Source organism: Triticum dicoccoides, chromosome 7A (genome assembly GCF_002162155.2).
Source record: "Triticum dicoccoides isolate Atlit2015 ecotype Zavitan chromosome 7A, WEW_v2.0, whole genome shotgun sequence".
NCBI lineage: Eukaryota > Viridiplantae > Streptophyta > Magnoliopsida > Poales > Poaceae > Triticum > Triticum dicoccoides.
Window position 1 is genome coordinate 472,362,628 of NC_041392.1, and position 18,303 is coordinate 472,380,930.

Consider the following 18,303-nt stretch of genomic DNA (forward strand, 5'->3'; position numbering starts at 1 on the left):
AACTCTAGGATTATGGTATCCAAAGGGTTCAGAGTTTGATCTGGTTGGTTTCTCGGATGCTGATTATGCTGGTGACAAAGTGGATCGCAAGTCTACATCAGGCACATGTCATTTTCTGGGACGATCACTTGTATGTTGGTCTTCAAAGAAGCAGAACTGTGTATCTCTCTCCACTGCTGAATCTGAATACATTGCTGCTGGATCTTACTGCGCTCGGCTTCTGTGGATGAAGCAAACACTCAAGGACTATGGCATTCATCTGAAGCAAGTGCCACTCTACTGCGACAATGAAAGCGCCATCAAGATTGCCAACAACCTAGTTCAGCACTCGAAGACAAAGCACATTGAAATTCGTCATCACTTTCTCAGAGATCATGTTGTGAAGGAAGATATTGATATCATACACGTCAACACTGAAGAGCAATTGGCAGATATCTTCACCAAGCCCTTGGATGAGAAGAGATTTTGCAAGTTACGGTGTGAGCTAAATATCCTGAAATCCTCAAATGTCCTGTGATCAGGCACACATCCTAACCCTTATGCATATTGATGACTTAGATGTGCAACACACGAAGTAAAGTATATCTTTAATCAATGAAGACATACATTCTAAGTGTGAATACATTAATGTGGAATTTGACTTCGGAGCGCCATGATAATTGTGCGCCGTGTCTGGGTCTAATACTTCCTATACGGTGGGTAACGCCACCACCAAATGTTCTATTTGAAGTGTTTCACTCATGGCATTACCTTGCTATGTCTTCACATTTGGTTTGGCTTCAATCTCAACATGTTTTCATGATTATCTTCACTATGTTGATTATATACATATATACTAGTGTTCTGTCCTCTCCAACATTCACTTATAGCTATGTCTTCTTGTTGAATCTTTTGAACTAAGTGAATGTGATCGGACCCTAACCTCTCTGTGCTTTCTATCTCAAACTCTATCTCTCCAAATCATATGCATTCTATTGAAACTGTCGAATGTCTTCTCTACGTCCTTGTCAGCAGAAGATACAGAGACAAACCTTAAGTCCGCTTTCAATGCTCATTCCTCCACATGAAACCCGGAGAAGTAGGAACGTCCACCCAACAATCCAGGCGTGCGTGGGATGTGGAACAAACCCCAAAATTCTGCATGATGGCCACGTGTTCCTCAGATGCGAATCGCCAGGGGCACCTGTGTAATAACGCAGTGCCGCCCCTGTACCTATAAATACACACTTCACAGCGGTCATTATCTCTTCTTCCACTCTCGCACGAACCCTAGCGCCACCGCTAGCCCTCGACGACGCTGGCGACGAAGCACTTCGCTGCCGCAACCTCTCTGACGTCGTCTTCACGCCGACCGCGGACATCGTCCTCTCCGCCGTCGCCGTAGGTGTCCTCCGTCGCCAAGTTAGGGCACGGAAGATCGAACTGCTCGGCCTCCTCTTCCACTCTGTCTAGCAGTTCTTAGTGTGGTAAATAAAACTTCCTTTTTACGGCACCGTTGATCCTATGGCTTTGTCACTTTCTACCACAAGCAGTTTCTATTCACATAAGTTAGATCTCTCTCATACTACATCTCATAACATGCCTAGTATATTCACTTATGCTTCACAAAGTAGTTAGATTCCTCACTTGTACTGATCTCTGGATTCGTACAAATCTGGAACCAACTCCTTATCTATGAGTGAATGTCTTCGCACGATGAGGTCAATGTCTTCTAAACTGATTTATATTCAAAATCTTCTGAGAATGCATATGACCTCTTCCCCTTCCCTCGCACCTTAATGATGTCACAGGTACATGTCCGTGGGAGAATCCCTTGGTTCTCATAGTCTGTATTCATTTGCAAAATTCTTACAACATCATATCAATTCTCCCGAAGCCAGTTCCTGTCTGTCCAGCAAGCGAAAGCCCTTGAAGCCTTTGAACGTATTGAAGCCTTTCAGTTTAAAGTTCATGGCTTCAGAGAAATCAGCAAGGAAGGGTGGCAGAAAGCGTCGTGGAGAAACATCAAGAGATCTGCCAGATGACCTCTCAGAACTGTACAAGACAGATCCTGAAGAGGATTACAATCAGAGCAAAACACGAATCCAATGGATTCGATGCTATTGGGCAGAACAGTGGTTCAAGTACAGATTTGTGACAAAGGAATATGCTGAAAAGAATGCCATCAAGCGACCATGGGGAGACATCCTCTACAAAAATCTTCAACCCAGGACCAGAGATGAAGCCATTGAACAAGGCTTCTATCCCTGCATGGTCCGTGGACCACAGCCTGCGGATGCTGACCCATCGTCACTGCTATGGTGTCGTGACGACATTATGTTCAAGCGCAACTTTCAGTTTGCCCAGAACTCAGCGAAGCAGAACAAGAAGACATTGGGACTAGACTTCAACCCTGGTCCTTCTGCTCCAAGGGCTGACGGCACCCGTGATGCAGAACCCAATGTCGTCGATCCTTTCTACAACCTTGAAGGTCTCATCACCCATATCTTGGTTCAAGGGACAGCCGTGAATGAGCCTGCAGCTGACGCTGAATCAGATGAAGCGCCTGCAGCGCCGAAGCCAAAGAAGTTGAAGAAGCCTAAAGCTTCAAAGCCTGCCCCTTCACCAAAAATCTCACGAGCGAAGCCACTGGCAACTTCACCTCCTGAAGACAGTGTGCAGTCTGAAGATTTGTCATGCATCTCCAAGCCCCAGAAGGTCAAGATGCCTCTGCCACACACAAGCCAAGAGCTAACTGCTGCTGCCATTCTGCGCAATGATGCCATTGATATGTCAAGTTATGAAGATCTTGCAGATGACGCTCTTGAGCAACTCATTAAGAGCAAAGAAGAAGCAGAAATCTTCAATGATCTGCCTCTCTTTGATGTAACAATCATCCACAACTTCATTGATGAATGGTTTGACACGCCAAACATCAGCTTCAACGATCTGCAACTACCCATTGGCCTCAGTGTCGCCTTCCATGGCGCCATAGCTTCAGAGTTAGCCATCGCCCAGCGCATTGTTGAACTGAAGCAGAAGATTGACTTTGAGAAATCTCAGTTCAAGAAGCATATGGCCAAGCTCAGCGTGCAAGACGTGAAGAACTTCAAGATTATGCTGCACGAGCTCAAGGAAGCCTTTCTAAAGAAACATGCAGAAGCTTAGGGTTCTCGTGAGCGCATGAAGGTCTTGGCTGATAGGTGTGTGCAAGCCTACAATGAGGCTGAGAAGCGCAAGGCCCTTGGGCGTCCTAGCATCGACCCCAGGATGGCTGCCAAGAAGACGAAGAAGCCCGCTATGGCTGAACCCGAAGCACCAAGGCAGGAAGCAGATCCCCTTGTCTTCCTAACTAGCATGATTGGCCCGAAGCCAAAGGCCAGGTCAACCACTTCAGAACTGAAGAAGACCAGGACTGCTGAGGCTGAAGCAAGGAAGAGAAAACATCCTGAAGCCTCTGCTACTGCCCCCCCCCCCAAGAAGAAAAGAAAGACCAAGAAGGAACGGGTTGCTCCCACAGAGCCCTTGATTGTTGAACCCATTTCCATGGTTCACCCCGACGCCGATCCACAAGAACGTCAACTGACTATCCATAAGTCTGCTTTCACAGAGGCTCATGAAGCTGAAGACTTTCCAGCAGCTGATCCCATCGCTGTTGAAGACATTGGTCACCATGACCATGTTGAAGATGATGCAGCCCTTCCTCAGCTAGAGCACCAACAGGTATCATCGCTTGTGCTCACGCACAGCGAACTCATCAGCATTGGTCGTCCACTAACGCCAATTGCACAGGATGCTTCATGGGCGGATCGCCCACAAGAGGAAGAAGACTTTGAGGCCCAGCCAACAGCAACTCCACAGGCGTCACCCTCGTTGTGCAGGCTTCGCAAAGGTCCAAGGCCTCAAGTCTCTGCTGAAGACAATCCGGCTGCATCAGCCGCTGAAGAAGAAGTCCCACAAGTTGCCACTCCCCTGTCCCACCAAGAAGCGGTTCTCGAGGAGAACGTGATCGTGACCGACCCTCCTGCTCGTCAAGTGGAGGTTGAACATCTTGAGGCTGCCACCACCAACACCACTGAAGCCACTGACGCTGTCATGGCTGAAGCTAATGTGGAGCCCTCACCAACAAAAGCACCAGAAGTCAGCGAAGCCACTGATCCCGCCGCTTCTGTTCCTGCGTCTGCTGCCGGTCCCCAGTTCGACTATCATGTTGAGCACATGCCTCAGGTGCAGAAGCCAATCCCAAGATTGCCAAGGTTCCCAGGTCTTGCATCAGCACCTGGCTCCTTCAATATCAATGGCTTCAGAGCAGACAACACATTCTTCAATAGCTCCAAGAACCCCTACTCAAGGGAAAGAATATCATCTGATCGGTTCTGGAGTTATCCGCAGCGAAGCTATTACTCATGCGTTCTTTACAACCAAGGTCACATCTTCCCACACAAGCGCCTTGACATTGAAGCAATAGCTGGTCTACCCTGTCTGGAAGAAGCTCTGAATTGCTTCAAAGAGGTTAGACTGCTGCCGTTCGTCACTGACCAAGAGCATTGGGATGAAGAGTTGCTGCTCCAATTCTATGCCACACTTCACATCCGCGGGTATAGCAGAGATCTGAAGACTTGGGTCCTGGAGTGGATGACAGGAAACGTTTATCACGAAGCCAAAGCCTTTGACATCATTGATCTCACTGGTTTGCCCACTCCTGGCGATCTCTACGAGCATGGCTGTCAGCTTCATAGTGAAGCTATTGAGAGCATCTTTCAGAAGACTGAACCTAATATGAGTCAGATGCTCAGTATGATGAAGTCATTGCCCCAAGATGATGCTTATCCCACGGAGTTCTTCGTTGAAGACCTTGAGTATCTGCCAAGAACCATTTATCACATCATAAGGCGAACTCTCTGGCCAATCAAAGGACATTCTCCCCATGCCAAGCTGGAAGGTGCAATGAAGACTTTGGTCTTCTACATTCTTCATGGAAAATGCTTCAATACACAGAATTTCTTCATTCGCCAACTTGCTGCATCTGGCTCTGATCTGTTTGGTTTGAAGTTCTACGCCCCTTGGGTGATGCGGCTGATCAAACTTCACTCCGCTATCTCATATCAGCCCTCTGCCCGCAATCATCGGATCTTTTTGCCTGATGTGGATATGTCTATTGAAGCCATCTATCCTGAGCCTGCCAAGGAACCTCTAAGTCTTCAGAATGCAGAGCATCAAAGTTTTTCTCAGAACGTTGAAGGCTTTCAAGCCGTAACTCGTGTGTATCCTTTGGCTGGCACTACACGTGCACCGCATCCTGCTCTCACTGAAGCCACTAACAGTACAACTGCTCCATGACCCAAGAAGCGCACTCGTGTTCTCAACGACCGAGAGCTTCTTGTGGCTCTTCATCAGAAACAGGATAGGCATCATGACTGGCTGAAGCGTCAAATGCAAAGCCTCTTGGTGGATGTTAATCGCATTCGCAATCTTGCCACCAAGAATGCTTTTGTTGCCCATGAAACCTCTCGCCGCACATAGAAAGGCCTGACGCTGATGTGTTCTGAAGATGATCTTCAAGAGGATGGCTTCTCTGAGCGATTCAAGTTTGACTCCACACCTCCTCGAAGGGCAGTGCTGCGACGAACTCCATCCCTTGAAGACTCTGAGTTCTCTTCCTCTGCTGCAACTGTGAATGCCAGAGTGATCGAGGATGAAGACGATGCTACTTCACCGCCACCTCCTTCAGCACGCTTCGACTCTGCTCCAAGCTCTTCTGCACCGCCAAACACCACCAATGACCCTGCTGCTTCACCTACTCTTCATGGGAACGAGTAGATGCTCTATGTCTTCAAACCTTTTTGGTCCTTACTGACAAAAGGGGGAGAAGCATATGAGTTTTATAGTCTTCAAGCAGGTCCATATGGGCGGGTGCTTTATATTTTGCTTCGTGCTTACAACTCTCGTTTTGCTACATTTGGTTCTTTGAGTTGTAACACTTAAACTCGATGGTCGTCTGCTACTTATTTGCCACCTTGTGTTGCGATGATAAATTCCGCATGTGCGACGATAAATTCCGCACTTAGATCATTCTGCAGACGTCCATTTTCCATTATGCATGTCATTATCTTCACATACTTTCTCATGCATAGTGGATTGTCATCATAAGTTGAAGTGGATCTCCACAAGTACAACCTGCCATGTGCATTTGCATTCCAAAAGCAAATTACTTATATGCACATCTTCAGGGGGAGCCCTTGCAACTTATGAAGACAATTCCTTATCCTTTACAATTTCACAGACTATATTCCCTGTTGAAAACTTCAACTAGTTTGTCATCAATCACCAAAAAAGGGGAGATTGTAAGTGCATCTAGTGCCACCCCTAGTTGGTTTTAGAGTATTGACGACAAACCTAGTTGAGGGACTAATGTGTTTGTGAGAATTGCAGGATAACACAGGTAGAAGTCCCTCATTGATTCGGTTTTCCTACAGAGATGACCCCTAAAAATGTATGAAGACATTGAAGTCAAAGGTGGTATATGAAGATATTCACATTGAAGACTATGACAAGAGAAGACATCGCATGAAGCCTATGGAGCTCAAAGACTTAGATCTTTCGTAGGTCTTTTTCTTCCTCTTTGTTGAGTCATAGGAACCACCGTACTGTTAAGTGGGGTCCAAGAGAACCAGTCAGAATGACTGAAGTGATGCTTAAACAAAACATATGTCTTCGAGTGAAGACTTTGAGAGCGAATCTTGTCCAGAGTCGGACAAGTCAGCTTTGCTTGTAGCCCAAGTAAAGTTGCCGTGTGAGTTTGAAATCTGACCGTTGGAACACGTGTCAGTTCCTTAGTGACCCGGGGTCATTTCGGACAAATCAGGTCGGGTTGCCAAGTGGCTATAAATAGCCCACCCCCTACAACCATAAACGGTTGGCTGCTCAGATTCAAAGTACGGCTTTTGTCGTTTGAGAGCAACCCACCTCGAAGCCTTTGAGAGAGAATTCCTTGCGAGGATAAAGCCCTAACCACCCAGAGCCAAAGAGAATTAGGCATCACTTAAGTCTTCTTGTCTGTGTGATCTGAAGACTTATTACACTTGAGGACTGTGAATCCTCCAGCCGGTTAGGCGTCGCGTTCTGAGCATCCAAGAGACATTGTGGATTGCCGGTGAACGAAGTCTGTGAAGGTTTGGGAGTCTGCCTTGAAGACTTACCAGAGTGATTGGGCGAGGTCTGTGTGACCTTAGCTCAAGGGGAATACGGTGAGGACTGGGTGTCGTGAGCTGCGTGTTCAGGACCGGGTGTCCGGGACTGTGTGTCCTCAGGTTTAAATACCTAGCCGCCCTAACCAGACGTATAGTTGTCACAGCAACTGGAACTGGTCCAACAAATCATTGTCTTCAACGTGTCACTGGTTTCATCCTTTCCTTCCCTTTACTTACTATTGGTCCTTGTGAAGTCATTGTATGATTGCACTATCTTTTATCTTCACTGAGTGACTGCGTTTTCTGTTTGGCTTCATAATATCTTCCTACCTGATCCTTACTATATTGCTACTATTAGTCATTGTGCTTTCACTCCATTGAATACTTGACTATGGCTTGCCTAGTGTAGTCTACCTTCCGCTGCAGGGTAATATGTCTATTTCTATCATTTGTCTTCATAACTTCCACGTTTTGAAGACTTCCATAAAAATCGCCTATTCACCCCCCCCCCCTCTAGTCGATATAACGCACTTTCAGACCGCCACCCAGGCTCAAAGGGATCATGAGATTATTCATACTAGAAACTTCTGTGTGCAGCCACAAGCTACTATGGGCTCTAGCATAGTTGACTAAGTCGTGCGAACTCTTACAGTGGTAGACTAGCAGATGTAGGGAATGTAGGTTGGTACTGTCTACCCGATCGTAACGTGCTAGCGCTTCTGAAAGACTATGTCTCGGTCATCTGTTTCTCAAACATCATGCAGTGCGAGAAAATACAACGGAGGAGATCGAGTCTTGTGGGTAAAAGTGCGCAAACCTCTGCAGAGTGTATAAACTAATTATGGTTAGTCGTGTCCCCGGTTATGGACGTCTTGAGTATCTAATACTTGGATTATCATGTGAATCTCATCATGTTACTTTAATTAATATTGTTGGGTTTTTATGACAATGCTTAATTGGGATTGAGAGGATGTTTATCTTCTCAATGTTCAACAACCACCATGATAGTTAAATAAAAATTTATTCCTTTGCAGTAGGGAAAAATTAACTTTATGCAAAAACTGTAACCATAGAGCTTTCCACCAGCCATATATGCATGTAGTATAGCTTTATTCTTTCATTACTCTCTATGTGTTACATTGCCAGCATATTCCATGTGCTGACCCGTTTCGGGCTGTAATGTTCATGTTGCAGACTTTTCAGACGGCAAGTAAGGTACCTTTAGGTCGTGGTTCTATACTCAGTGATGCCGTTGGAGTTGATGGACTCACTTATCTTCCAAGCCTTCCGTTGTTATCGTTATTAGATGGCCTTAAGCCATATTATTTGTAATAAGTTCTCTTTTGAGACACTCGTTGTAATAAGTGTGTGATTGCTACTCTGTTATAAATCCTTCAAGTACTGTGCGTGTCAGCATTACTGATCCAGGGATGACACTGAAGCAAAGAGATCGGACCGTTTGAGGTCTGGTCGCTACACCTGGGCTCTGTCATCTGATTGCACTAACCGGATAGAGGGGGAAAAGGTAGCAAAGCAACCGTGAGTATTCATCTAAAGTACTCGCAAGACTTACATCACGAGAAACAGGAGGACATGGGATGGGAAAAACGGTGGAGGGGGATATCGATCGATCGACCGGGGTAATGGGGTAATGAAACGACATACGAACTCTCCTGGGGAAGACATCCAATTTTCATAACTGCTCCCACTAATTGGATTAATATATTTTTATGTCTTCATTGTTGATTATCTGTATTGGCCTTTCGAGCTTGCACACTTCTTTCTTCTTCGCCTCCGATGAATTCGATACTGCGTCGCATCTAGTCTCATCTCTAGTCTCTACAGTTGCAAGTCGTGCACGAACATATATCAAATTTCTCGCTATCGATACATCAATGTAATCTTCTTCCCAATACCAAAACTTGCATCCATCCTACATACAAATTGGAGCAAACAATGAGCTACAAATTGCGCCAAATCCGATTAACCACTAAATCAAAACAAGCACTCATCGTTTTTGCACTTGAAAAACACCGATCCGGGGTGTTCCGGCGTGGTTGATACTCGGCGCACCACCTACTGCAGACAGGCGTCACACTTTATGACAAGCAACGGGGTGCCGACGAGTTGCTGGGGTCAATGCCGAGCCAGAACGATGGTTGAGTGTGTCTTTACCGACGAACTGACGACAAATGAGATCCGAGCCGCTAGAGGAAGAGGCCATACCTGCATGCGGTGCAGAGGCATTGCCGGGGCTGTGCGTTTCGGCAGCCGGCCAATCCATGAACGCGTCAAATCCGACAACGGCAACGCATGCGTAGATTTATCAATTCTGTACCGACCGTGGCACGAGAGGCTCAAATCCAGGTGGGCAGGGACAGCGACGGGGCCTACAAAGCGTCCGCGGTGGGCAGTATGGATGGCGTCCGCATAGATGCCGCGCGAGAGTGGGTGAGACAATGGGAGGAGGGAATATTTTTTCCTCCAGCGGTGGGCGGCCAAGAGACACCGAATAAAAGCCAGAGTAAAATTTTACTCTATCCGGTTTAGAGGATCGGCTGCCAGTTAGGAGTAAAACCGAAATTATACTCTAACGCCAAGGGACAAGTTAGAGTTGGCCTAAACTAGTTTTCCTAAAATAAAAATCCTCTAAAAACTTGTTTTATGTAACCTCTCATCTGATCCTTGGTAGCCAAACAACCATAAACTTTTTTGAAATATCTTTTTCTAATCAATGGTTTTGGCAGCTCTCTTGCAAGATTGAAAAAAAAAGAGAAGGATGAAGAGACGAGCGGAGCTGATGCCGGACCAGGAAATTTCCTCCAGCAAACTGGATGCGGCTTCCAACGAGTAATGTGCTGCTCTCCCAAAAATAAGGCAATACAAAGTGGGATGGGCAGCATGGAGCAAAACGCAGCAGTGCCAATGCTCAATCGCTGGTGCGTTTTTATCTTCTGCTACCAGGGTACGGATTACAACTCAACCAGAAATGGAGCATAATATTTTGAATGGCCTGGGATGGCGGAAGCGAAATAACAGAATCGATGCTACAAGCAGAAAACAACTAGGCTGGAGATGCAAGCAGAACTATAATGAAGAACAAAATGCATCTGAGAATACATGCGCTGACATGATAATTTTTAGATGCATTTTAGCAAACACCAAACTAAACCTCTACTCAACTAGAATACCAGAATGGAAAAGCCTTCAAACAAGCACAGACGATGGTACACACAAAGCGGCTCAGGTCCAAGTCAGCTTCAAAGAGCAAGGATCCAGAGGCCTGGCCCTATCATCTGCCCTTGCATTGCAACCATCACAGCACCTTCGCGTTGCATCTCTTGGATGAGTTGCTCAAGTCTCGGGGTTCGCCGAACCACAAAACCAAACAAAGCTCCTGTAGGAGCAGCCATGTTTGAGTGGTCTTGACAGTGGTTTGCAGACATTGTAGCTGCAGCCGTGGTAGGAGCTTTAGTTGTCGGACTCGGCGCGTTCGGTCGAGCCAACTTGGGATTTTGTTCCGGCTCCATGCCTTGCATCTCCGGTTCCTCAGAAGCTTCTAGTCCAGCATCAATGTTTAATCCTTCTCCCACACTGAAAAGTGAAGCCAGCTGTTTTCCCTTCTCCTGTGCACAACGTCCTTTGCCATGTTGTTCCTCTTCCACTATTCTGCGCTTAAATACCGCCCACAGGTAGGGTTTTCCTTGGAAAGCTGCAACCAAACAAGGACAAACATGCACTGAGCCAAATATACACAGTAGGGAATAGCTTAGAGAGTGATTCTGGATAATTGAATTATTTCTATTAGAGATTATTAGTACAGCTGCGTATGGGTAGGGTTGCGACTAGAAATCAGGAACACGAATCATATTCTGTTACTAGCATGTTTCCAGAAAGAGAAGAATTCATACTTTGGTGTTGCTCAGGCAGTAGAATAGATGGGAATATCAGCACCAAGCTTCACCAACAATAGCTCGTAGAACCATATCATTCTCCATTACTTCTTTAACAAGTTGATCCATGTCTGCATCTTGCCTAGGGATAGAAACAAAAATGATTAGAATCCAAATGGTGCGGAAGATGGTAGGCAATAAATAGCAATGGGCAATAAAGACACCTCATCTCCATGGGCAATAAATACAACGCAATGTTGTCATCAGTGGGCCTTGATGCCTCAAAGCTCTTAGGCCAAGCCTCCAGTCTAGAAAGCTTTGTTACTTCAACCACTGGCTCAAGTGATCTTGACAATTTCCACACCTTCTCACAGTATTTGGTTGACAAATGCGCAGCCAATGAAACAAATTTTCCGCTGCCTATCTTAATGATTCCCCTGTTGAATAATAAAACAACAAAAATATCAGCATATAGGGACGAGCATTTGCAACATGTGAAAATGGAGAAAAAAGGGGCGTATGTTCTACCTCCAAATAGGTTCATCGATGGGCAGGGAACAATAGTAATGTGGCTTCGAAGGTTCTGAACCATAAAGATTAGACACTTCTTGATGACAATCCTTCTGTGTTTTCAATCCAACGGCACCACTTTTAGCACCCGTGAGATTCTGATCACCGTCATCATCGTCTTCATCATCAAATACATATCTAATTTTGTTTATTCGACTACAATTCTCAGTCCTCTTCCTCTTATTAAACTTGTCATCAACGGACCTTTCATCCTTCCCGAGGCTAGTGCTCTTATTGTCAAGTTTAATGGAGATACCCATTGATTCTGTCAATCTAGCGACCCCACATGCCTCAAACTTCTCTTCCAACAACGACTCCATCCTCTTACTCTTAGATTTGTACACATCGGTTCTTCCATCCTTCGAAAGGCTAGACTTGCACTTTCTACTGTCAAGTTGAATGTAACCGTCGATTGAATTGACCATGCATGATGCCTCAACCGTTTGGTGACTTGAAAGGTTCTTACTAGGTAATAAGGAATCACAATTGATCCCCAAGTTGGGCAAGATATCTTCCATGACTTGTTTACCCTTCAAAGCTAAGTTGGAATTTGAAGCTTCCATCACAATCGGATGGTCTTCTTTCCGTGAGTTGCAAACCAATGAAGAGGGGTACGATTTCTTTGAAATATCAAATGTGAAATTTGAATCATCCTTCCTCGCCAAAGGACCGGACCCACAATTCGACCCAGAGGAGAAGGGCCTAGCTTTCATTGACTGAGGAGCCATCTCATCATTGGGTCTTGAGTAAGAGGATCCCGACATCTTGGTATTCTTTGAACGAGGAGCTTCAACGTTATTTAACCTTGAGTAAGACTCCACATTCCTCGCCGATGAACCCATACCATTGTTTGGCCTCAAGATATTACCACAGGGTCTAAACTTGATAGTATTCTTTGGCAGAGAATCAATGCCACAATTATGCATTGCGCAAGATGGACTAGCCTTCTGGGTGAGAGTCCTAGAGAAAGAGGGTTTGGACTTCTCAACATCTTCCCGTGGAGAAGCCATACCTTTGTTTGGCCATGAAGAACGTGACGAGACATTTGGTCGAGACACTGGCTTAGAATGGCTAGGCTCATTGAAAGGAAAACGGAGTGTGTGTCTTGTTGCAACCTTATTTTGTTGAGGTCTTTTCGCAAGATTATCATCACCTCTCCTAAACAACTGTTGAGTTCTTTTCAATTGTTCAAGACACTTTTTCTTGAGTTTGCCTGGTGCCTTCCTTATGGATGGCTTTATCAAGATTGGACCAAAGTGGTTAACACCATGTTGTCTTCGACTCCCCATTTTCTTTGAAAAATCCCTAAAAAAATTTATAAAATGTGTAAAATATATTTTCTAAACACAGAAGAAACTTATACAATAAAAGAACAAAAGACAACACTAACTTTTACAATAAAAGAACACTGTTATAATAGTGCCAACCTAATGGCAACATAGTTAAAGTGGAGAAGGAGGCTCTATTATATGAGATCGATATCACATCAAACACATTTGGCACCATGTATATCAAAGTGTAAATCTTTGTAACAATAGGGCCCACAAAAGTTGCACTTTTTCACACTAGGATTTAGTGATTCACAAAAAAGAGCAGTTTGACAACTTAGGTACACACATTTGAGAAATGATCTCTAATCTATTAACCATGACTTGCACACATTTGAGGAATGATCTCTATCTAATGTCTTTTTAGTCATCCATTTTGACCTATCTGATACTTAGCGATGCAAAAAATAAGGACATTTGATGACATGAAAGTACAAATTATATTAAAGAAGTAACATAAAGATGAATTTTGTGACACCTCATGGTATCCATATCAACCAACCCTTGGTTTTTTCAATCAAGAAAAACCAACCCTTGGTTTATATCTCAACTAACTAAGTTGCCACGCCACCAACTGTTACACTAAACCTAGCCTCCCATACATGAGTAAGGCACAATATGATAACGAAAGAGAGACAAATCGGCATGAATTATACTCCCTCCATTCCTGAATATAGGGTGTATAGTTTTTGACACGAAAATTAAAAAACGCACATGGAGGGAAAATTTCACAAGTTTTGGGTGAGATAACTCCTGACTAATTGACATGAGTAAATAGAGGAGCTTGCCTGATATAAGGAAATGTAATCAAATCCCTATGAAATATATCCAAACGAGTGGTGCAACGCAATGCACCTTATATTCTGGGATTTTTCTCAAAAATCTATACACCTTATATCAAGAAACGGACGGAGTATGAATTATGGCTAAACTAAACCAAGCAAAGGTACGGGATTACATACAAGGCACACTTAGTTTTGATTCAAGCAATAGAAGATATTTTATGGTCAAGAATATAAAGATTCACCTAGCACAACAATTAATATGTACTAACTTTTTACGACAATAGATTTAAGTTCTTTACTAATTCTGATCTCGTTTGTTTTGAACTAGGCATGACAAATTTGAAGGATTAATCAGAATTGCGCTCACTACTATATCTACACATCAAAGACATAACGCCTAGTGTTGAAACTATGTCCAACTAAAAGTGTGAACTATTATATAAACCTTTTGTAGTTTCAAGGATAAACTAAATGTGCCAAAAATTTCGAGCATGTTAATGAAACAAGCTGAAGTGGAAGGATTTTTTTTACAATGAGCTGACGAGTAGTGTCAAAATTAAAATAATAATGATCATTGCAATTATTTTAAAAAATTGCGAAGGAGCAATTCTATTTTCCTTCCAAAAATAAAATACAACGCTACTCATAAAGCATTAAAAGTAATTCATGTTGAGGAGACTCACAACCATGATCCATCTAAATCCATGGTCAATTCAATCTTGGCCAGCTTGCTTGTAGGCTGAGGGGTTCGCCTTTGGATTAATGGCAAATCAAGCTAACCAACCTGAGGGGTTCTCCAAGCCATGCATCCTACTTTCAAATAGTCTTCACGTTCCCTATTTTCAGGGTTTCTTTCAGACTACGCACAGTGGGAGTAACATATGTGATAACATCATAATGGGGAGTATCATATACTAATATCATGCATATGACACTACTACATGATACTACATCTGTAATGCATGGTACCATATGTTCCTATTATATAGGACTATATTTATTATCATGCATGACACAAAATAACACATCATTTAATATGATACGGTATCATGATATGATACTCAAGCCCCTCTTTCTTTATTTAATTCTATGTCACCTCATCAAAATTGCTTAGTTGGCATGCATGGTACCACCTATGATGCTCCCATTACGACCGGCATTATCTAGAAAAATAGATGGTGTGACATTTAATTAATGAAAAAGGAAGACATGTGGTAACATAGCTAGTTACTGTAATATCACACATATTAAGAAAAGATGGTCTACAACATAATAAATAAAGTTATGCATGACACAACACATATGTTACTACCCACTATGGAGGTAATAACATAGACTAGTAACATATGCATGTTACTACTCTAAGTTACTCCCTACTATGACAATCTTAGACGCCGCCATCCGACTTCTGCCTCATTAAATTGGGTAAGTTTCCAACAAAAGAGGCAGCACAAAAAGCAAATATATGCAGCTGCGCATGCTGGCTGAAGGCGTTGGGTAACCAACTGTAGCAAAAAGGAAGGAGGACCAGCCAACCATGAACATTTACTCCCGATACTCATGCACAGGGGCAAATTAGTCCAGAAAAAAAAACCAAACCAATGCCCTCCTTGGCATTTATAAAAGAATCAAAGTATATCTTAATTTTAGATCTGGTTACCTGACAACTATCCAAAAATAATCAAAGCCCTTCATGGCAGACACGCAAGACATATGGCATCAAAACCCATCTACTGAAACGACTTACACAATGTGAGCAATTACAGCGCTCAGACAGCCACATGCCTAAGCGGAAACTAGATCGAATAAGAAATCCTTAACAATCTCGGACCATTACCCTTTCAAGCTCGAAAACTAAAACAGAGCACGAGCACAACCAAACACACGCGCTGATCTCGAATAGCAGCAAGAACATACACAGCATACTACCATAGCTCTAGAAAAGAACAGATCAGAAGTATACCTGACGGCCGTCTGCTCCGGCGATGAAGGATGGGAGATCGACTCTTGCACGCCCGACTCCTCTCCTCGAGATGAGAATCTGCAACTCCTCCACCCAAGAACTTCACCGTGCGTACGAAAGAACTCGCCTCTCGCCGCTAGGGAAACCCTAGCGAAACCCCAACGCAGAGCAGAGAATCTGCAACTCCTCCACCCAAGAACTTAAACGTGCGTACGAAAGAACTTGCCTCTCGCCGCTAGGGAAACCCTAGCGAAACCCCAACGCAGAGCAGAGGAGGGCGACGGCTGGGGCCGGAGAGAAAGAAACAGAGAGAAAAAAGCTGGTTGTGCGAACGGACGCCGGGCGCGGCCCTTGTACTTATAGGCGCTGGCCAACGACGCGTGGGGAGGCAGGAGACCGGATTGGAAAAGAATCAGGAAACGGAACGCCCAAGCAGAGAAGGATCAGGATTGCGACGGCTGCCGCGCGGTGGGAAGGGAAGGCTATCGATCTGTTCCCAATTATTACGGCGCGGTTTTACCGCCATGGCCCGTTGGGATTCCGAACGTGAATCGTGCACGTTTGTGTTTCGCGATATCTGCGGGGTAGCGCGGGGTAACAGCATTATAGTAGAGCCTTCAAACTCTCAAATCTCTAAAAATAATTGTTTTTTACAATTTTCGTCGAAAAAAACCGTAGACTAGAACCCCTTAACCCTCAAACTCTCAAAATTTTTTAAAGGTTCAACCCTTAAACCCTCTTCCAATCCTCAAAAGTAAGGGTTGGGGAGCAAAATCTACCCAACCCTCATTTGGCGGTTATACTCGCGCGGGAGGGAAAAATCCTTCCAACTCCCGCGCCCACGCCCGCGACCGCCGCTGCTAGTCGCCCCCGTCGCCGGCAGCCGCCCCGTCGACCTCCCACCGCAATGACAACGTCGTTCATGGGGAATATTCCGTTATAAGGGTTGGGTTTGAGGGTTCTAATCTTTGCCCCTGTTTTTCAATCTGTAAAAGTGCATAAAAAATCATTTTTGGACCCTTAAAACGCTAGTGAAGGTTCAAGGATTTGAGGGTTCTACTAGTAATGCTCTAAGGGCAGGAAACGCAGGGTCATGGCTTTTCAAACTTTTTTATTAGGGGCGCAGGGTCATGGCTGGCAGCTGCATGTCGAGTCCGAGTCGCAGCCTGCCCGGCCCATCTCTTCTTATCCGAGGTATACAGCAAGACACATCTAATCAGCGCTCTGTCTCGGCTTATTTTTGTCTTTTTATTATTACTAGCACAAGACACGTGCGTTGCAACGGGGCATATAAATTTTAGTGGTTTGACATTATGTTACAGCACAAAAGACCATGCGTTACAGTGAATACAAAATAAGTAAGCGTGTGGTTAGAAACCTGAAAAATATTTTACCAATCAAACAACTTCTATTATTTGGTGGTTCAAATGAATGGTGTCAAAGATACACATCAACATTGTCAGCTAATAGAATTTGCAAATAATGCCAGCTCAATAGTTATGTGGCATGTTCCCAATTGCAACAAAGAAGATTCTATTTTAGCTTGTTACACAAAATTTACATTTTTTTTCTAGAAGAACTATTGCCTATAAATTAATTAAATAATAATGATAAACTTTAGCACAATGCAATGGTTCATATTTTTTAATTTAAGATGAAGGACATGAAAGAGAAAATGATGACCATGCTAAGGCTACAGGGAAAGGCATACAAAGCATATCATACAGTTATTATATAACACCACGCCTTTAGACATTTCCAAATATACAAAACATAAGGTACTGAATTCTTTTACATAGACTAATATGATTCAAAAATACAATGGTCGATGAGAGGACAAAAAAGGCTCAAGATTTTCTTTTGTACATCAATGCCAACTAAAAATAATAAGAATTGTAATTAAAGAAAAGCGATCAAAAAACTGTTAAGAGCATTTGACTGGCACTCTGACTCAATGTTTTGCTGGCACATTTCCTCATGAACAAATTTTCTTTACTAACCCTCCTATAAACTTTCAGCTGGATGTCGGTGCCACCGAACTACCCGCTCAATTGTAGGCTCAACTCCAACCAGCTCCATTCTAGGAATAGATGGATTTTTAGTTTTCGACTCCTACATCAAAAAAGTTTGTTCGTCCTCTACTTTGAGTAGGAACCATAGTCATACTGCAAACACATCAAAAGTAACGGTTGAAGTAATGCAGAATAATATTCTCAAGTTTAATATACACAGGAAAATGAAAATATCATTATAACAAACAAGGAAAAAGGTTTATAAGTTCTATATTGATGCTCACAATGTCTCTATCCAGCTCAGAAAGTCATTTTACTTTTGAGAGCATCATCGATTTAATCTTTATTTTCTCAAGTGGATAACAATTCCTCATTGTCACCAACTACACAATAGGAAATGTGAATAAAAAGACTGCAGTAAGAATTAAGGGAGAAGTCCAGGGAAGTTTAACCCCCACTCTCAAATGAGGGATCCATGTGCTTACTTTGCTTTCCATGTAGCTTCAAAATAATGTATTACCTGTTGTAGATTTTTACTTGTTCTCACTGCCATTCTACTGGCAATTCCACAAGGAAAATATAT

The 18,303-nt window shown here is 43.7% G+C and overlaps 1 pseudogene; it reads right to left on the reverse strand.

Moving 5' to 3' along the window:
- Nucleotides 1-10,148: 10,148 nt before the first annotated feature.
- On the reverse strand, nucleotides 10,149-16,021 carry LOC119332276 (annotated as a pseudogene).
- Between the last annotated feature and the right edge of the window lie 2,282 nt (nucleotides 16,022-18,303).